Source organism: Camellia sinensis, unplaced genomic scaffold (genome assembly GCF_055761805.1).
Source record: "Camellia sinensis isolate YWXY unplaced genomic scaffold, ASM5576180v1 Unanchor2, whole genome shotgun sequence".
NCBI lineage: Eukaryota > Viridiplantae > Streptophyta > Magnoliopsida > Ericales > Theaceae > Camellia > Camellia sinensis.
The window spans coordinates 16,144,655-16,167,733 of NW_028129079.1; positions in this window are offsets into that span (position 1 = coordinate 16,144,655).

Sequence of the window (23,079 nt, forward strand, 5' to 3'; positions counted from 1 at the left end):
AAACTCCTGTCATCGGCGAGATCCTCAAAAATACGTGATCCCCAACCTCGAATTCTAGCTCCCTTCTCCTCTGGTCGGCATAACTCTTCTGTCGACTCTGCGCGGTTCTAATCCTCTGCTGAATGAGCTTAATCTTTTCGGTCGTTCCTCGAACTAACTCGGGGCCAATCAAAGCTGTATCTCCCACCTCGGTCCAACATATCGGCGACCTGCACTCCCTTCCATACAAAGCTTCGTACGGCGCCATTCTAATGCTGGCTTGATGACTGTTGTTGTATGCGAATTCTACTAATGGTAGATGCAATTCCCAACTTCCCTTGAAATCCAATACACACATTCTGAGCATGTCCTCAAGTGTCTGAATGGTTCTTTCCGTTTGCCCATCAGTCTGGGGGTGAAAAGCGGTGCTAAACCTCAACTCAGTCCCTAAGGCTCCTTACAGGCTCTGCCAAAATCTAGAAACGAATTTCGAATCTCGGTCTGATACAATGGACACCGGCACACCGTGAAGTCTAATAATCTCATTCATATATAGTTCGGCAAGTCAGTCGGCATTGAACGTAGTTTTAACTGGCAAGAAGTGTGCTGACTTTGTAACGCCCTCAAAATAATAACATTAAACTAACCACATTCCTTTATTTCATTGAGTTTCATTACATAAGTATTACATGTTAACATCAAAACAAAATGCCCTACGGGCTTACAGCTTTCCAAGTTAACACTTGGTTTCAACAAAAGAGTACTACTCGTTTACACATTAAGCCCTTGGCTTGAAGTTACATGTAATACATCAAAAGTAAAACAACTACACTATGTCCGCCTCTAGACTCCTAAGCTATGTCCTTGGAGGTGGCATGCTTCCTGCACCTGAAAATGATATTCCCATATAGGGTGAGCCACAACCCAGTAGAAATGCACTAAACCAACCATGGACAATGACTAAAACATTAGCAATTGATAGTTGGTCAACACTGATACAATCACATAAATAACATATTTATGTCAACAACTTACAAGTCCCAATTACTTTTCATTTTCCCTTTAACAACAGATAAGCATAGTAGCTCTATCATCATTTCCACAGATATGTATAAAAACTATATCTCACATTCAGATAAGCATAAAAACTATATCCACATTCTCAACAGATATGTATAACAACAATATCCTCAGATAAGCATATAAGCTGTATCCACATTCTACAACAGATATGTATATCAACAATATCTACAGATAAGCATACAAGCTGTATCCACACTTCACAAAGATAAGCATATGAGCTCTATCTTCACTTCTCTAGACAAGCATATGAGCTGTGTCTACGGAGTTCATCCCCTATCTCCTCCCAATACCTATCCGGTTTAGAGGTACATCCCCTATCTTCCCCTAAACCGCGGAGTACATCCCCTATCTCCTCCTCTACACATAACGTATATAAACACATTGGTTCTATATACAATCACACAATACACACAATTAATGTATTCTATCAACCGTCAAGTTCCATGACACATTCCATTGATTAGTTTCCGTTTACCTAATCATCATGCATTGTCTACAACAATCTCGACTATCCTCCACCGATAGCCCAAAGCAGTTATTTCTAAAACAGAAAATAAATGCACAAATAGATATTCAATCAACATTTCATTTCCTCATTTCTCACCAATTAATTATCCCAATTAATTAAACAATGTAATTAGGCCATTTTCCATATTTACTATTTCAACCCTTAGGTCCCATTTTCATCAATGATTCAACAATCATTCCATTTTTCTATGCCAAACATGCATCTAGGTTTATTATGAATAAAACCTCAACTTTGGTAAAATTACACAAAAGTCCCAAACTTTCACAAAATTACCAAACCAAGCCCAACATTTCAAAATACCAAAATTTAAAGACAAAACCCATAGAGAGGAATAGGATATCCCTACCTCAAATTCGGAGTCCCAAAGGAGAAGACAACAAAACCCAACGTGCTCCAAAACCCGAGATTTTCAGATTAAAATGAAGCCCTCGACGATCAACAACTTTTTTGTAAAGGCCAAAGGTGAGTAAATCACTCCTACTAGATCAAAACCTAGAGAGAAGGTAGAGTCTAGAGTGAGAGGCTCAACAATGGTGATTTTGGAAAAGTAAGAGAGAGAAGAGAAAGTGAAAAAGTGATTTGAAAAGTCACAATTTCGGGACTTTAACCCAGGTCTCCGCTCGAGCGTAAAACACCCCGCTCGAGCGTCCACTCACAGACTTCCGCTCGAGCGGCCAACCGCCCGCTCGAGCGCAGAATGCACTCGCCCAGCACTTTTGCAGAACCAGACCTCCGCTCGAGCTCCCAACCCTACGCTCGAGCGGCACTCAGACAACCCCGCTCGAGCGGCCAATACCACGCTCGAGCGTACAACGCTGCACAGGAAAATACTGAATGGGCGTAATCTACGCTCGAGCGCCAACACCTCCGCTCGAGCGTACAGGACAAAAATCTGGGCAACTAGTGTTGGTTTCTAAACTCAACCAACCTGAAACAAATCCGCCCAACACATCCTATAACTCAAATACGAAGTAAAAGGATGTAAACAAAATAATAAACAACTACCAACATCCACGGACACATGTCCGGATCACGGTATAACAAGGGTAAACCCGGGATCGCTATAACCTCCCCCCCTTAAAGAATTTCGCCCCCGAAATTAAGCACAAGTTTTCAAAAACTAGTTTTGCTTCATTTTAAACAATGTTATACTTTAACATTCAACAATTCGACCCATTACCGGTCATCCCATCCCTTTAACAAGAGACATTCCACAATATGTAAACAACATATGTACTTCCAACATGCATCAACATTATGCACTATCTTTTCAATTTCAACAATATATTCAACACATATAGTGTCACATTCAACTTCCATATGAGGCAAGTTCCAAACATACTTCCAATAATCAAAACATTTTCAATGTTTCACAACTTAAGACATATATAAAAGCTCTTAAGTTCAACAAAAAAGTAAAATTTAAATACAAGATTACATATCAACAAACAAGTCCGGATATTTCTCACGGACTCCCGACTCACGTTCCCAAGTGGCTTCCTCCACACCGTGATGTTTCCACAAGACTTTCACCAAAGGAATGGTCTTGCCACGCAGGACCTGATCCCGCCTATCCAAGACCCGTACCGGTCTCTCCTCATACGAGGCATCCTCATCTACCTCTAAATCAGTCCAATCCAACACATGTGATGGATCTGGCTCATACTTCCGAAGCATACTCACATGAAACACGTCATGCACTCCGGACAACTGCGGTGGTAAGGCTAATCGATAAGCAACCTCACCAATCCTCTCAAGGATCTCAAAAGGACCAATAAACCGAGGGGATAACTTCCCACTCTTCCCAAACCTCATCAAGCCTCGCCTAGGTGATATCTTCAGAAAGACATGATCACCTACCTCAAACGCCAAAGGCCTCCTCCTACGGTCGGCATAACTCTTTTGTCGACTCTGGGCTGTAACAAGCCTCTTACGGATAAGCTCAACTTTCTCCGTCGTCTCCCTAACTAACTCTGGACCCAACAAAGGTGCATCACCCACCTCGGCCCAACACACTGGAGACCTACACGGTCGGCCATACAAGGCCTCAAACGGTGCCATACCGATGCTAGACTGAAAACTATTGTTGTAGGCAAACTCTACCAATGGCAAGTGCCTCTCCCACGTCCCACTGAAGTCCAGGACACAACCCCGAAGCATATCCTCGAGGATCTGAATAGTACGCTCGGACTGCCCGTCAGTCTGAGGATGATAAGCCGTACTAAAGGTCAACTTAGTGCCCAAGGCACTCTGCAAACTCTGCCACAACCTAGCAGTAAAACGAGGATCTCTATCTGAGACGATCGTCACTGGGACCCCGTGCAATCTCACTACGTCCCGAATATACAAGTCGGCAAGATGATCCACCGAATCTCTCACGCGCATAGGAATAAAGTGCGCCAACTTAGTCAACCGGTCTACAACCACCCAAATAGCATCACTACCCCGCTGAGTCCTCGGAAGACCTACAACGAAGTCCATAGTGACATGCTCCCACTTCCACTCGGCAATAGGCAAGGGTTGCAACAAACCCGCTGGCCTCTGATGCTCGGCCTTCACTTGCTGGCAAGTAAGGCACTTCGATACGAAAACAGCCACATCTCTTTTCATACCCCGCCACCAAAACTGGCGACCCAAATCCTGATACATCTTAGTACCTCCCGGATGCACCGCAAGGCGCGAATGATGAAACTCTCGGAGTACTTCCTCTCGGCAAGCCTCCGGTACAAACAAACAGTCTCGGTATCTCACACTCAGGTCGGGATACACCGTCAAACCCTTCTCAACTTTCCCACTGGAGATCTTCTCTCGGAGGGATTCTACCTCAAGGTCACCTCTCTGTGCCTCTAACACTCTAATCACAAGTGTAGGCTGCGCAACAACAGATAACAAGGCCGCAGCCTCGACAGATTCGCCCAGTAGCAAATCAAACTCGCCAAGTGCTCCCAACATCTCCCATTCCCGGATGGCTATACAAGCTACATCACTAATGGTTTTCCTACTAAGGGCATCGGCCACAACATTGGCCTTTCCCGGATGATAATGCAACTCAAAATCATAATCCTCGATGAACTCCATCCATCTCCTCTGCCTCAAATTCAAGTCTCTCTGTGTAAACAGATACTTCAAACTCTTATGATCCGAGAATACCTCGAACCTCTCACCATAAAGGTAGTGCCTCCAGATTTTCAAGGCAAAGATCACAGCTGCTAACTCTAGGTCGTGTGTGGGATAATTCTTCTCGTGTATTTTCAACTGACGTGAGCCATAAGCCACCACTTTCCCCTCTTGCATCAACACACAACCCAAACCCTCTCGTGAGGCATCACAATAAACCGCATAACCCAACCCTCTCTCCGGAATAATCAACACCGGAGCGGTGGTCAATCTAACTTTCAACTCTTGAAACGACTTTTCACAAGTCTCACTCCACACAAACTTGACTCCTTTCCGAGTCAGCCTAGTCAACGGTGACGCTAACCTGGAGAAATCTTTCACAAACCGACGGTAATACCTAGCTAATCCCAGAAAACTGCGGATCTCAAACACACTCTTAGGCTGTGCCCAATCTTGCACTGCCTCAACCTTGGATGTATCAACAGACACCCCTTCCCCAGATACCACGTGGCCTAAGAATTTGACTTCCCCCAGCCAGAACTCACACTTCCCAAACTTAGCATACAGCCTATGGGCTCTAAGTAACTCAAGCACCACTCTCAAGTGTGCCTCGTGCTCCTCCTCAGAAGACGAATAGATAAGGATATCGTCCACGAAAACAACCACAAATCGGTCTAAGAACTCCCGGAAAATCCGGTTCATCAAGTCCATAAAGACTGCCGGTGCATTGGTAAGCCTGAATGGCATCACCAGAAACTCATAATGGCCATACCGCGTACGGAATGCCGTTTTCGGAATATCCTCTTCCCTGACCCTCAACTGGTGGTAACCTGATCTCAAGTCTATCTTAGAGAAACAACGGGAACCCTTCAATTGGTCAAACAAATCATCTATACGGGGCATAGGATACTTATTCTTAACCGTAGCCCGATTCAACTTCCGGTAGTCTATACACAATCTCAAGGCACCATCTTTCTTTTTAACAAAGAGTGCCGGTGCTCCCCACGGTGAAACACTAGGGCGAACAAAACCCTTATTGAGCAATTCCTGGAGCTGAACTTTCAACTCAACCAACTCTGCTGGAGCAAAACGGTAAGGTGCCATAGAAATCGGCGTCGTACCAGGCACTAAATCAATAGAGAATTCTATCTCTCGGTGAGGTGGCAAACTAACAAGATCTTCGGGAAAGACATCCGAATACTCACAAACCACCCTTGGCAATACAACCTGGGTCTCACCACTCTCACCACTCTCGAAGCTGGCAAGTAGACTACTAAGCTCACTTCGCCCTCGCGAATCATACCCCGGTGGCAAAACACTACCAACCCGGTCTCCCAAGAAATGGAACCACTCCCCGCTCAAGGTACATAACGTGACCCTCTGGCGGTAGCAATCAATAACAGCCCGGTATGACGATAACCAGTCCATACCCAAAATAACATCAAAACCCTTCATGGGCATGACAACAAACGGAAAAGGAAGCCTATAATCGGCGACCTCTATATGACATCCTCTAACACCCTGTTTCAGGATCAACTCACCACCCAAAGGCGATACCACACAAATAGGAGATGCTAACTGTGCTAACTCCAATTCCAAAACAGATGCAAATGCAGCAGATACAAAAGAATGAGATGCACCCGTGTCTATCAACACATTAGCAACTGAGTTGCAAAACAGAAAAGTACCTCTCACTACTGATGGAGCCGGTACTAAATCCTGCGCGGTAACAGCATACACGCGCCCCGTAGGCCCCTGGTCTACCTGCTCACCTCTCGGAGCAAAAGACTGCTGCACAGACTGGGATGACGAAGCTCCCGGATTGGCCCTCGAGGCCTGCACAGATTGAGCTGGCTGAAAACCCTGCGTCTGCCTAGAACCAGATGCTCCCGAAGTGGCACTCAACTGTGGGCAAAACCTCTTCATGTGCCCAGGTTGTCCACACTGATAACAAGTCAAGAGCTGCCCCCTGCCCAAACTCTGACTCTGCGGTCTAGCTAAAGAAGAAGCAGCTTTCTGACCCCCACCCTTCTGCGGGCAAACAGAAACCTTGTGACCCAGCTGGCCACACTTGTAACAAGTGAATTCCCCCTGACTGCCTCTTCCCGAGCCTACACTCGGCACTGGAAAGGTCGATCTAGAGACTGCACCCTGAGACTGCTGAGGGTTATATCCCTTCTGTCTCCTGCCATCACCCTGACTATCCTGGCTCCTCTTGGAGCCTCTCTGACCCTCATCCTCCTCCTGCATCATAAGCTCCATATGAGCTGCAACGTCCACTAGGTGTCTATACTCTCGAATATAAGACCCACCAATTCTCAACTTGAGGCCCCGCCTCAACTTCCGCTCAAACTCATAGCAATGGCGTTCCTCAGACGCCACCAGTTCAGGTGCAAACCTAGACAGACTGGTAAAAGTAGCCTCAAACTCGGCCACTGACAAGCCCTGCTGATTAAGCCGGCTAAACTGATCCCTCAGCTTCTCCCTAGCTGCTGCTGATAAAAACCTCTCCTGAAAAGCATTCACAAACGCCTCCCAAGTACCACCAACACGAGCTTTCTCGTACTTCCACCATTGACCCGCATCTCCCTTCAGTTGGAAGGATGCCAAGGTCACTTTCAGTGCTCCCTCCTCGATGCCAAGCATCTCAAACGTCTTCGTTGTCTGTTCGAGCCATTCATCTGCCTTAAGCGGCTCTTTAGGATCCCCGATAAACTCGTCCGGATTACACCGAAAAAACTCCCTCTTCAAGAAGGAAGGCCCTGTCTAAGCTGCCTGATTCCCAGCTCTAAGAATACCCAAGGCTCCTGCTATCTCTCTGGCCAAGGCACCCATAGCCTGCTGACCTACTGGTTCGGCCACAGTGGCCTGCCCAACCCCCTCCTGTACTGCCGGAATCTCACCAGGTAACGGTACTTCCTGCCTCGCAGGTCTACCACGCCTAGCACCTCTTCCTCGTCCTGACATCCTAATAAAGGCAACACAGAACATTAGCACATTCATAAATGTGCCGAAACTAAACACTCACGTCCTAATACATGGACAACTGTAATTCACTCCACATAAGCACATAAACACATAAGCACTTACGAATTTCATTTCCGGATAATGATAGTCCCGAGGCGTTACTAGAGTTCCGGTTAGAAACAGCATTGATCAAGTGCTTTTCCAACAAGACTCCCAGAAACTCAAGGATCCAATCAATATCCCAGAAATTAAATCCCATACCCACATAGTCACATAAACATGTTATCACTTAAGCCCATAGCATATGATACTATATCTAAATCTCTATCAAGCGAGACAAACCCATTGTGATACTAATCACTTCCCACGTACCCAAAGTATTCGAACCCGGTACGCTCTGATACCAAGTTGTAACGCCCTCAAAATAATAACATTAAACTAACCACATTCCTTTATTTCATTGAGTTTCATTACGTAAGTATTACATGTTAACATCAAAACAAAATGCCCTACGGGCTTACAGCTTTCCAAGTTAACACTTGGTTTCAACAAAAGAGTACTACTCGTTTACACATTAAGCCCTTGGCTTGAAGTTACATGTAATACATCAAAAGTAAAACAACTACACTATGTCCGCCTCTAGCCTCCTAAGCTATGTCCTTGGAGGTGGCATGCTTCCTGCACCTGAAAATGATATTCCCATATAGGGTGAGCCACAGCCCAGTAGAAATGCACTAAACCAACCATGGACAATGACTAAAACATTAGCAATTGATAGTTGGTCAACACTGATACAATCACATAAATAACATATTTATGTCAACAACTTACAAGTCCCAATTACTTTTCATTTTCCCTTTAACAACAGATAAGCATACTAGCTCTATCATCATTTCCACAGATATGTATAAAAACTATATCTCACATTCAGATAAGCATAAAAACTATATCCACATTCTCAACAGATATGTATAACAACAATATCCTCAGATAAGCATATAAGCTGTATCCACATTCTACAACAGATATGTATATCAACAATATCCACAGATAAGCATACAAGCTGTATCCACACTTCACAAAGATAAGCATATGAGCTCTATCTTCACTTCTCTAGACAAGCATATGAGCTGTGTCTACGGAGTTCATCCCCTATCTCCTCCCAATACCTATCCGGTTTAGAGGTACATCCCCTATCTTCCCCTAAACCGCGGAGTACATCCCCTATCTCCTCCTCTACACATAACGTATATAAACACATTGGTTCTATATACAATCACACAATACACACAATTAATGTATTCTATCAACCGTCAAGTTCCATGACACATTCCATTGATTAGTTTCCGTTTACCTAATCATCATGCATTGTCTACAACAATCTCGACTATCCTCCACCGATAGCCCAAAGCAGTTATTTCTAAAACAGAAAATAAATGCACAAATAGATATTCAATCAACATTTCATTTCCTCATTTCTCACCAATTAATTATCCCAATTAATTAAACAATGTAATTAGGCCATTTTCCATAATTACTATTTCAACCCTTAGGTCCCATTTTCATCAATGATTCAACAATCATTCCATTTTTCTATGCCAAACATGCATCTAGGTTTATTATGAATAAAACCTCAACTTTGGTAAAATTACACAAAAGTCCCAAACTTTCACAAAATTACCAAACCAAGCCCAACATTTCAAAATACCAAAATTTAAAGACAAAACCCATAGAGAGGAATAGGATATCCCTACCTCAAATTCGGAGTCCCAAAGGAGAAGACAACAAAACCCAACGTGCTCCAAAACCCGAGATTTTCAGATTAAAATGAAGCCCTCGACGATCAACAACTTTTTTGTAAAGGCCAAAGGTGAGTAAATCACTCCTACTAGATCAAAACCTAGAGAGAAGGTAGAGTCTAGAGTGAGAGGCTCAACAATGGTGATTTTGGAAAAGTAAGAGAGAGAAGAGAAAGTGAAAAAGTGATTTGAAAAGTCAAAATTTCGGGACTTTAACCCAGGTCTCCGCTCGAGCGTAAAACACCCCGCTCGAGCGTCCACTCACAGACTTCCGCTCGAGCGGCCAACCGCCCGCTCGAGCGCAGAATGCACTCGCCTAGCACTTTTGCAGAACCAGACCTCCGCTCGAGCTCCCAACCCTACGCTCGAGCGGCACTCAGACAACCCCGCTCGAGCGGCCAATACCACGCTCGAGCGTACAACGCTGCACAGGAAAATACTGAATGGGCGTAATCTACGCTCGAGCGCCAACACCTCCGCTCGAGCGTACAGGACAAAAATCTGGGCAACTAGTGTTGGTTTCTAAACTCAACCAACCTGAAACAAATCCGCCCAACACATCCTATAACTCAAATACGAAGTAAAAGGATGTAAACAAAATAATAAACAACTACCAACATCCACGGACACATGTCCGGATCACGGTATAACAAGGGTAAACCCGGGATCGCTATAGACTTAGTTAATCTGTCAACGATAACCCAAATTGAATCCATTCCTCTTTGCGTCCTCGGCAAACCCACCACAAAGTCCATGGAGATGTGTTCCCATTTCCACTCAGGGATTGGCAAGGGTTGTAGAAGTCCTGCTGGTCTCTGGTGTTCTGCCTTCACCTGCTGACAACACAGACACTGCAATATGAACTCAGCTATTTCTCTTTTCATATTTGGCCACCAGAAGGTCCGTTTCACATCTTGATACATCTTAGTGCTTCCTGGATGGACGGCAAATTTGGAGTTGTGGGCTTCCTGCAAGATCTTCCTTTTTAACTCTGGGATGTCGGCCACGCATAACCTTCCTTCAAACTTGAGCACTTGATTTTCGATGGTGTATCCTGATCTCGGTTTTGTGACAATCTCCTCTGCTATTTTCTTGAAGAATTTATCCTCCATCTGTCTTGTCTTTACCTCGTCAACGATAGTCGGCTCCACTGCTATCATGGTCAAACACGCCAAATTTCCATCCGACTTTCTGCTCAAAGCGTCGGCTACGCTGTTAGCCTTACCTGGGTGATATTGAATTTGCATATCATAGTCTTTCAACAACTCAAGCCACCTTCTCAGTCTCAAATTCAATTCCTTCTGAGTGAACAGGTACTTTAAACTCTTATGATCTGTAAAAACCTGACAAGAAGCTCCATACAAATAGTGACGCCAAATCTTTAAAGCAAATACGACGGCTGCTAGCTCCAAATCTTGGGTGGGATAGTTCCTTTCATGTGGCTTTAACTGATGAGATGCATACGCTATGACCTTACCCCCTTGCATTAACACACAACCCAAGCCCTTATGCGATGCATCACTATAGATGTGAAACTCTTCATTACCTAATGGAAGTACGAGTACTGGTGCTGTAACTAATCTCGTCTTCAGTTCCTGGAAAGCTGACTCCCGATCTTTAGTCCATTCATACAGTGTTCCCTTCTTAGTCAATTGCGTCAATGGAATTGCAATCCTTGAGAAATCCTTCACAAACTTCCTGTAATAACCTGCCAAAACCAGAAAACTACGAATCTCGAACACGTTAGTCGGTCTCGGCCAATTTACTACGGCTTCAATTTTGCTAGGATCAACCGAGATACCCTCTTCATTAATCACATGACCCAAGAATGAGATAGTAGGAAGCCAAAACTCACACTTGTTAAACTTAGCATACAATTTCCGGTCTCTCAAAATCTGTAAGGCAAGTCTCAAATGATTTTCATGTTCAGCTTTACTCTTGGAATAGATCAATATATCATCAATGAAGACAACTACAAACTCATCTAAATATGGCTTGAAGACTCTGTTCATTAAATCCATGAATGCAGCAGGGGCGTTGGTCACTCCAAAAGGCATTACTAAAAACTCGTAGTGGCCATATCTTGTCCGAAAAGCTGTCTTCTCAATATCTTCGGCTTTAACTTTAAGCTGGTGATAACCAGACCTAAGGTCAATCTTAGAAAAGACTCGTGCTCCTTGTAATTGGTCAAGCAAATCATCAATCCTAGGTAATGGGTACTTGTTCTTAATGGTGACCTTATTAAGTTCTCTGTAATCGATACAAAGACAGAGTGTGCCATCCTTTTTCTTAACAAATAAAACAGGTGCTCCCCATGGTGAAGTGCTCGGCCTAATAAATCCCTTATCCAACAATTCTTGTAATTGCAGTTTCAATTCCCTAAGTTCAGCTGGGGCCATCCTGTAGGGTGTTCTGGAGATCGGCTGTGTTCCCGACATGATGTCAACAGTAAACTCTATTTCTCTATCGGCTAAATGGCCAGGCAATTCGTTTGGAAAGACGTCGGGGAATTCACTAACAACTGGGATGTCGGCTAAATTAACATTTCCATTCTGATCGCTCAGTATACTACACAAGTAGCCTCGACACTCTTTCTGAATTAACTTATAGGCTTTAATGGACGAAATCAAGTAAAGTGGGGGCACTATCCCCTTATCCTGGAAAATAACCTCGGCTAGGTTCGGGGGTCTCAGTGTGACACTTTTTGAAACACAATTAATAGATGCATGATTCGCGACTAACCAATCCATTCCCAGTATAACGTCAAAATGAGTTATGTCCAGAGGCATTAAATCTACTAACAATTCAACATTCTCAATCACAACAACACATGCTCTATAGATGGATGCAACAATCATAGATCTCCCAGATGGAGTAGACACAGATAACACATAATCAAGGGGCTCTAGTTCTCTATCAATTTTCTTGGCAAATTTAGCAGACACAAACGAATGCGTAGAACCCGAATCAATCAACACATAGGCATTTTGGGAGCAAATTAGGAGTATACCTGACACCATTGTCTCGGCATTCTGAGTGTCTCCTGGTACTAGCACAAATACTCTGCCCTGTCTCATCTGTCCTTTTCCCACATTACCCTTCTGGACGGAACCCGAGGTATTCTCACCTTTCTTGTTGTTATCAGCCTTTGTCTTAGGGCAATCTTTCACATAATGACCCAATTCGCCACATTCATAACAAGCTCCAGACGTCCGACGACAGACCCCGAAATGTTGCTTCCCACAATCCAAACACGTCGGCTTAGCACTACTTTCTCGCCTTAGGTTACCAGCACTGCCCATGTTCATCTTCTTCTTGGTGCCCTGCTATGCTCGGCGATTGTCATAGTTCTGTCTCTTTCGCTGGTTCTCACCCGAGCTCTGGTATCGATTCAGGTTAGCTTCGGCCTGAATGGCTTTGTCCAATACTTCGGCGTAAGTCGGCATATTGTGCAAGTTAACCCGGTCTTGAATCGGTCCGCGAAGCCCACTCTCGAACTTCCTGGCCTTCATGTATTCATCGTTGGCCATGTGAGGTGCAAACCTCGCCAACTCAGTAAAAGCACGGTCGTATTCCGCCACTGTTCGGTTGCCTTGCGTCAAAGTCTGGAATTCGGTAGCCTTGCGGTTTCGAACACTTAGGGGAAAGTGTTTGTTGTAGAACAACTCTAAGAATCGGGTCCAGGTCAGATCTGGATTGCTTTCTCAAACCATCATCCACCATCTGCGAGCGTCATCATCTAAGGTGAATGCTGCCAATGTCACCTTCTGAGCGTCGGTGCTAGGAAAGATCTTGAACAACTTTTCCATTTCTAAAACCCATGCCTCAGCCTTCATTGGCTCTATACCCCCAGAGAATCTCAGTGGTTTCATCTTCTTGAACTCCCTGATCAAAGCTATCGTGCCATCCCCATATAAGGCTGGCTGCGGGGGAACTTGCGGCACTGGAGGAGGTGGAGGCGGAACTACATTTCGGCCGTTGGTCTGCTCGGCCTGAGTCGACGTAGCACTAGCGTACTACTGTCTTGTTTGCCTCAACTCGCGGGCCAAACCTTCCACTAATCTTTCCAGTCTGTCCAATCTGTCTTCGGCCTGATCCCGGCCAATTGGAGGTCTACCTCTCCTCATGATGCTATGAGCATGCAAAGTGTGACTTTAAAACAAATAAGCAAATAACCACGTAGGCAAGTAACAAATAAGTATGTCAAGACAATGCGCACCTCGTTTAAATAGCAAGTACCATGATGCAAATCCTAACATCTTTCTAAGGGAAATCCTATGCCCTTTAGGACTCAAGGTGTGTGAATAACGTATACTGAGGAACTTGTGCTTTGATACCATTCTGTCACGACCCCAAACCGCCCCTAGTAGTTTGGTGCGGTGATAGCCAGCAATCCGAGATTACCGAAGGCCAACTTTCAAAAGTGCAACACAATCAGAGTATAATAATGGGGGCTCACAAATGCGGAAGCAATAAATCAAAATACAAGTGGTCCATAAGAGCAGTGGGTAGATCAAATGAAAGGGCATACATCTTTACAACTTGAATACAACAAAGTAAAATACGTATTACATCTTGATCAAAAGGCTTCTCGAGCCGACATATACGAATACAGTGAATACAAGCCAAGAAGCATGTTTTTCAAGATTCGCCAACATAAAAGAAATGGCATCGCCGACGTGAATACAAAACAAAGCCCCAAAACTATGGATCCAAAACAAGCTTTCAAAAACACATCTAGGCGTCGCCGCCGTCCTGCTCATCACCTACATATATATAGAGAGGGGTGAGCTTGGATACTCAGTGAATGGTACTAGTAATAAAGGTTTTGCATGAATATAGCCGAAGTCTTTTACAAACAAAACATGCCAAAACCATACGAATATTAGCCAAGATCCTTTCAAAGCAAAACACGTCAAAACTTTATCAAAACAAGAGATGAACCGTATTCATCTACCAAGTCTTACAAGTCTCAAGGGATGCTTACTGACGTCGGCAAAACACAAATCAAGCTCTCCGAACAAACAAAACCCACGCGGTAAACCGTTAGTGGCAAAACAAAGACTGCACGATCCGCAATCGATTAGTCACAGGTACTGCGAAAGTTTATAGTCCTCCAGTACGAGGGACTTGTGTTACTTAAGCCCATAGCTCTTTTTAACATGATGGTCTTGTGTTACTTAGGCCCTTAGCCCGCTTTAACACGATAGTCTTGTGTTACTTAGGCCCGTAGCCTGCTTTAACACGATAGTCTTTCCAAGAAAGGACCGTATCCTTTTATACTTAGTGCTGCGAAAGTTTAGAGTCCTCCAGCACAAGGGACTTTTCAAGGGTGACATTAAAACAAAGCTTATACTCGATACATCAAACAGAGCTATTCATTCATGCTTAACAAATACTTTCGTCAAAACAAAGCAAAGCAAGATTTATCAAAACAGTATAACATAGCTTTATTAAAAATACCACTCACCTAGTTCTTCAGGTGTAGGCTCAAAGCAAAGATCAAGGTCCTACAATCACACGGCAATCACATTCTCAAAACAAGCTTTATTCATGCAAATGATCTCGGCATTCTCACCAAATCCAAGTCAATAACAAAGCAAAACATGCTGGGAGTTTAAACACTGCTTCCGTCTCATGGAAACACACTGGGTACCAACCAGGCCTTTGCCGAGGTTCTACACCTCCTTGCCGAGGTGTGGTCCCGATGGCCTCATTCAAAAGCAAGGTCGGGAAAACCTGGGTTTCCCTTTGAAGAACATGATCATGAAGAAGACGAATGCAAAGATCATAACTTGTTACAAAAATTAGAGATTTCATGCCATGAGTTCAAAACATGGACTTGGGTACCCATACAAGAAGGTCATGCAAGAACAAACACAAAAACATGATTCTGGTTCCAAACTTTCGGATCAAAACGAGACTTTTCTTCAAGAACACATGAATACTATTTTTCTCTTCCAAAACCAACTTCAAATCGATGCATGACATGCAAAACAGATCCGATCATGCAATGCAGCTAGATGATCAATGAGAACAACAAGAGTAGGTTAAGATTCTAACCTCAAAACTCGAACCCAACGGTTCAAACCTCGAAGATCAAGCTTGGAAGACCTATTCTCACACAAGAAATTTCTCCTCCTTCCTCTAGAGCTTCTCTCTCTCTAAAGACAAAGATTTGAGACAAAATGATTTGTTTCTAGGTCTGTCGGCTGTCTTAACCTTCAGCTCGAACACGTGGCGCTATCGGGTTGGTTCAACTCAAAAGGTGATTGATTGATAAGACAAGTCTATGACAAAGCGTACACAGCAAGCTAAGGCAAGACACATCGGCAAGTAATGACATTGGCTAAGGTAAAAGCTCGGCAACAGGGTAACAAAGACATTGGCTAGGGAGGACGACGCTTGACTAAGCTGTGCCACACCTCGGCCTGGGTGTGCCACACCTCGGCCTAGGCCATACCTGCCCAAGGACAAGGATCACTAAGTGCAAAACATCTCGGCAAACATGCCCGGGTGAAGATGAGGGTCGACCAAGTGGATTTCAAAATGGTCCTTAGTACAAAGGTTCAGAGGTGAACTAAGCTCAAGATGACCTTGGCTACACACCAAGCAAGGAACAAAAATCATGCAAGCAACACTTAAACAAACAAGGCAAGGCAAAACTTGCAAAACAACATAACAAGACAAGATCATGAATAAATGTATGCAAGTATGACAAGAGTAAGGTGAGGGTTGCTGCAATCTGCTTTCATTTTTCTCTTGAATATCCATTTATATCTAAGAGGTTTAGAACCTGGTGGAAGATCCACCAATTCCCAAGTATGATTTTTCATAATGGATTCAATTTCATTATTAACAGCCTCTTTCCACAAAGGTGCTTCAGGACCTGTCATTACTGCCTTAAAGCTTTGAGGTTCATTTTCTAACAAGTATGTCAGAAAATCTAGACCAAAGGATTTTGATGTTCTTGCTCTCTTACTTCATCTAGGTTCATCATTAGTTAAACCCTGTTGGTCGAGACTATTACTAGTCTCTTGTGTTTGATTGTCATTAGTCTCTTGACTTTGTATACAATCATAAGTTCTTTTCTGTGAACTTAATTCCTATCCTTTCTTGTAAGGAAAGACATGTTCAAAAAACACAGCATTCCTTGACTCTATAATAGTGTTCACATTTATATCAGGTATTTCTGATTTATAAGTCAGAAACCGATATGCACTACTATTCTGAGCATAACCAATAAACACACAATCTACTGTTTTTGGTCCAATCTTAGTCTTTTTAGGAACGGGTACTTCAACTTTTGCCAAACACCCCCACACTTTTAAGTATTTGTAGGTAGGCGGTCAACCTTTCCACAATTCATAAGGAGTGTTGTTGGTTTTCTTGTGGGCTATTCTATTAAGAACATAATTAGCAGACAATATTGCTTCCCCCCACAAGTTCTGTGGTAAACCTGAACTTAGTAACATGGCATTCATCATTTCTTTGAGGGTTCTATTCTTCCTTTCAGCAATTCCATTTTGCTATGGAGAATAAGGGCTGTAGTTTGGTGAATAATGCCATGTTGTGCACAAAATACATTTAATGGTGCATCATATTCACCACCCCTATCACTTCTATTATAAATCAATGAATTTTTTTAAAACAAATTCAAGAAAAAACCAAAATAATTATGACTACTCAAGTCAGAATTAATGTTTTGACAAAATCATATCCTCATAAAAAATTTTGCCTAAGAATCAAACAATTCAAAAACCCATTTGATTGTATACATTCTTGCAACTCAATAACAAATAAATGTCACTGTTATAAAAATATTTGTGACAGAAGAAAATTAACTTATCTCAACTAATGCAAGAGATACACCCCCATATTAATAAAATGGTTCATGGTTTAACAAATTCTACTACGCAAGTAAAATAATTATTAATGACATCTCATGTCACATAATTCAATAATCAACATAAAAGATTTCTTAAATTACTTCCCAATTAAACGGACCGATATAATTACATACATCTTCATGTTTAAATTTCTCTGGTGTTTAAACACCCATTCAAAATTGATTAGAAATATTCAAATTAACCTGCTTATGTCCTAAGTCGACATAACAATTTATCATTCCAAATCACTTGAAATTATTGTTAAGAAATAACTTGAGTTGATATTATACATGCATATCAAACGCATCAACTAAAAATAATCAATTAACAAAATAAATTAATCATGCACGATCCCATCACTTGCATCATGAAATAAAAGGATTCTCAACTCATAAATAAAATCCAACGCATATAAACTTTAAACTTCAAAATGACAAAACATACCTTCATTTAATAAGTTTGATTTGTACATAAATAAACAAATTAAATATGCATTAAAATGTTCTTGTGAATATATATATATATATATATATATATTCCGACTCAAGTGCAGAAACAATTCAAGACTATGAATCCACATTGTAATAAAAATAAAATTAGTTTGTAAAACTAATATTTTACTCTAGAAACAAATTTTTCCATGTATACTCACGATGAACTATGATAAAGTCAAAATAATTAACACCTTTTCACAAAGGGTTCAAAAATAAGTGGTCTACCAAACGAAACCATAAGTTACTTACAAAATTAACAGATTGTGATCGAGTCACAAAGTTACATGATTGATTAACAAAATTAATTTTCTAGTTACTAAAACCAGAAAATAAATTACAATACAAAATAATTTTATTTTCGTTGTTACTAAAACTAGTAAAATAAAATACCGAAATAATATCTGATTACAAAAATCAAAAAAACCAAACCACAACTTAATTTTCTAGTTACTTAAACCAGAAAATAAATTATAACACAAAATCATTTTATTTTTCTTGTTACTAAAACTAGAAAATACTGTAATTTTATTTTCTTTGTTACTGAAACTCGAAAATAAAATACCACAAAACTATTTGATTACAAAAATCAGAACAAACACAAAATAAATTTCTAGTTACCAAAATCAGAAAATAAATTAAAACACAAAATAATTTTATTTTCTTTGTTACTAAAACTAGAAAATAATATAATTTTATTTTCCTTGTTACTAAAACTAGAAAAATAAAATACCAAAATAATTTTCTGTAACACCAAATAATATTCTGCAATTGTTAATGACACCAGTATATTACTACTAGTTGTCAAAGAAAAGAGACAGTATATTACTACTATCTGTCAAATAGCATAAATCATTATTTGTTTTTCCAACCAGAATATTAGTTTGAAAACACAGAAAATTAAATACAATAAAGATACCAAAAAAGAGTCTGTCTTAAGATTGTTGGACAATCTTCACTGTATTTAATTAAGTTAAATTCTGTTGTGTACAAAACAACAACAAGAATATAAAGAAATAAAGAAAAGGAGAGAATATGTTTGATTACAAAAATCAAACTTGAAATAATAAATAAATAAATAAAACCACAGATTTTATTTTGTTACAAAAACAAAAATAAAATCTGATTAAATAAACAAATAAAAATAGAATAAAATTAAACAACTTACTTGGTTAATTTATTTGAATAACTTTTCTGATCAAGTCCATTGTTTAACACTGTGTCCTTAAGACAGATTCGTCCTCTCCACGGTGCTATCAGAATTTGGACGTCTATCTCCCAGGATAAAATGATCTTATCAACGAATAAAAGCAGCACTACAATTTTAATCGTTCGTCGAACACACAAAGTGTTTACACTCTTTCTTTCAGAAATAAAATGCAGCAAAATGCAGAGATTTAAAGCAGAGGATGGAGTATGAAAATTGGAGTGAAATCTAAATGGGAGGCTAGTCTATTTATAGATGTAAAGGTGGCTCTAGGTTTTGAATTGAACAGGTATGAAACCTGTTAGTTTCAAATTTAAACATATTTGAATCTGTTGGGTTAATAATTCAAACAGATAAAAAACGGGAAGCGCTATGTTTGGATGAACAGTAAATCCAAACCAGTTTAATTCTGTTTGAAAACGGGAAGGGCCCTGTTTGGATGAACAGCAAATCCAAACCAGTTTAATTTGAATTCTGGATTTTATTTTAATAAAAATAAAATTAAATTCAAATATTTTTGACCCAAAAAGATTAATATCAGGCCGAACAAGCCCAACCACACACCACGCACCCGCGCCCAAGCCCAGGCCCAGCCTAGCCCAGCCCGCCCGACTGGATGGAAGGCGGCGGCGCGCGCGTGTGGTGATTTTTGGGTCCAATGGGTCTAGCCCATTTTGCCCATAACCTCTCCCTCTAAAACACTTGGGTACCCCTTGGGGCACACCCCAAGTATCTAACCCAAGCCTTATAAACCCTTTCAAAACTTCCCACCAAATCAATGTGGGACAAACCAATTTACAACCTTAAGGAATTTCCACCAAAACTCCATTTCCATGGAGCACACTTTGGCTTCAATTTCCCATTCACTCAGTAATGGTTTTGAGCAACCAAATATACCACGTGAATCACAACGCGGCATAGAACGCGTTACCACTTTGACCTGAGTAAATCGACGCTCGGGGCCCACCTAAAAAATAGACCAAACTTGAGAAAAAATTCTGGTTTTACCCAGAATTTTTCTACCATTTCCAACAATAAAAACGGAAGTTGCAGAAAATTAAATTTAGAAGTTCATTCAAGAAACCACTATACGTTGACGATATATTTGGAAATAAAATAAAAAAGGAAGTTTAATTGAAAAGTAAATTGAATAAAAATGGAAGTTGAATAAAAAAAAATGGAAGTTCAATCCAGAAACCACTATACCTGGACGATCGATTTGGAAATTAAATAAAAAAAGAAGTTGAGTAGAAAAGAAACTTGAATAAAAAAGGGAGTTAAATAAAAATAAAAATGGAAGCCGCAGAAAATTAAAAATGAAAGTTCATTCAAAAAACCACTATACCTTAACCATCTATTTGGAAATTAAATAAAAAAGGAAGTTGAATAGAAAAATAATTGAATAAAAATGGAAGCTGAATAAAAATAAAAATGGAAGTTCCATAAAATTAAAAATGGAAGTTCATTAAAGAAACCACTATATCTTAACGATCTATTTGGAAATTAAATAAAAAAAGGAAGTTTAATAGAAAAGAAAATTGAATAAAAATGGAAGTTGAATAAAAATAAAAATGAAAGTTGCATAAAATTAAAAATGGAAGTTCATTCAAGAAATCACTATACCTTAACGATCTATTTGGAAATAAAATAAAAAAGGAAGTTGAATAGAAAAATAACTTGAATAAAAATGAAGGCAGAATAAAGATAAAAATGAAAGTTCCATAAAATTGAAAATGGAAGTTCATTAAAGAAACCACTGTACCTTAACGATCTATTTGGAAATTAAATAAAAAAGGAATTTTAATAGAAAAGAAAATTGAATAAAAATGGAAGTTGAATAAAAAGAAAAGTGAAAGTTGCATAAAATTAAAAATGGAAGTTGAATCCAGAAACCAGTATACCTCAACGATCTATTTGGAAATTAAACAAAAAAAAAATTTTAATAGAAAAGTAAACTGAATAAAAATGGAAGTCGAATAAAAATAAAAATGGAAGTTGCAGAAAATTAAAAATGGAAGTTCATTCAAGAAACCACTATACCTTAGCGATCTATTTGGAAGGTAAATAAAAAAGGACGTTTAGTAAAAAAGTAAATTGAATAAAAATGGAAGTTGAATAGAAATAAAAATAGAAGTTGCAGAAAATTAAAAATGGAAGTTCAATCCAGAAACCACTATACCTTAACGATCTATTTGGAAATTAAATAAAAAAGGAAGTTGAGTAGAAAAGAAACCTGAACAAAAAAGGAAGTTAACTAAAAATAAAAACTGAAGTTGGAGAAAATTAAAAATGGAAGTTCATTCAAGAAACCACTATACCTTAACGATCTGTTTGGAAATTAAAAAAAAAAAGAAAGTTGAATAGAAAAGTAAATTGAATAAAAATGGAAGTCGAATAAAAATAAAAATGGAAGTTGCAGAAAATTAAAAATGGAAGTTCATTAAAAAATCAATACACCTTAACGATTTATTTTGAAATTAAATAGAAAAGGAAGTTTAATAGAAAAGTAAATTGAATAAAAATGGAAGTTGAATAAAAATAAAAATGAAAGTTGCATAAAATTAAAAATGGAAGTTCAATCCAGAAACCACTATACCTCAACGATCTATTGGGAAATTAAATAAAAAAAAAAGTTGAATAGAAAAGAAGCTTGAATAAAAAAAGAAGTTGCCGAAAATTAAAATTGGAAGTTCATTCAAGAAACCACTATACATTAACGATATATTTGGAAATTAAATAAAAAAGGAAGTTTAATAGAAAAGTAAATTGAATAAAAATGGAAGTTGAATAAAAATAAAAATGGAAGTTCAATCCAGAAACCACTATACCTTGACGATCTATTTGGAAATTAAATTAAAAAGGAAGTAGAGTAGAAAAGAAACTTGAATAAAAAAGGAAGTTAAATAAAAATAAAAATGGAAGTTCATTCAAGAAACCACTATACCTTAACTATCTATTTTGAAATTAAATAAAAAAGGACGTTGAGTAGAAAAGAAACTTGAATGAAATAGGAAGTTAAATAAAAATACAAGTGGAAGTTGTAGAAAATTAAAAATGGAAGTTCAGTCAAGAAACCACTATACCTTAACGATCTATTAGGAAATTAAATAAAAAAGAAAGTTGAATAGAAAAATAACTTGAATAAAAATGGAAGTTGAATAATAATAAAAACGGAAGTTGCAGAAAATTAAAATTTCAAATTCATTCAAGAAACCACTATACCTTAAGGATCTATTTGGAAATTAAATAAAAAAGGAAGTTAAATAGAAAAGTAAATGGAATAAAAATGGAAGTTGAATAAAAATAAAAATGGAAGTTGAATAAAAATAAAAATGGAAGTTCAATCGAGAAACCTGTATACCTTAACGATCTATTTGGAAATTAAATAAAAAAGGAAGTTGAGTAGAAAATAAACTTGAATAAAAAAGGAAGTTTAATAAAAATAAAAATGAAAGTTGAAGAAAATTAAAAATGAAAGTTAATTGAAAAAACTACTATACCTTAACGATCTATTTGGAAATTAAATAAAAAAGAAAGTTGAATAGAAAAATAACTTGAATAAAAATGGAAGCTGAATAAAAATAAAAATGGAAGTTCCATTAAATTAAAAATGGAAGTTCATTAAAGAAACAACTATACCTTAAGGATCTATTTGGAAATTAAATAAAAAAGGAAGTTTAATATAAAATTAAATTGAATAAAAATGGCAGTTGATTAAAAAGAAAAGTGAAAGTTGCATAAAATTAAAAATGGAAGTTCAATCCAGAAACCAGTATACCTTAACAATCTATTTGGAAATTAAATAAAAAAAGAAGTTGAATAGAAAAGAAACTTGAATAAAAAAAGAAGTTGAATACAAATAAAAATGGAAGTTGCAGAAAATTAAAACTGGAAGTTCATTCAAGAAACCACTATACCTTAACGATCTATTTGGAAATTAAATAAAAAATGCAGTTGAATAGAAAAATAACTTGACTAAAAATGGAAGTCGAATAAAAATAAAACTGAAAGTTGCAGA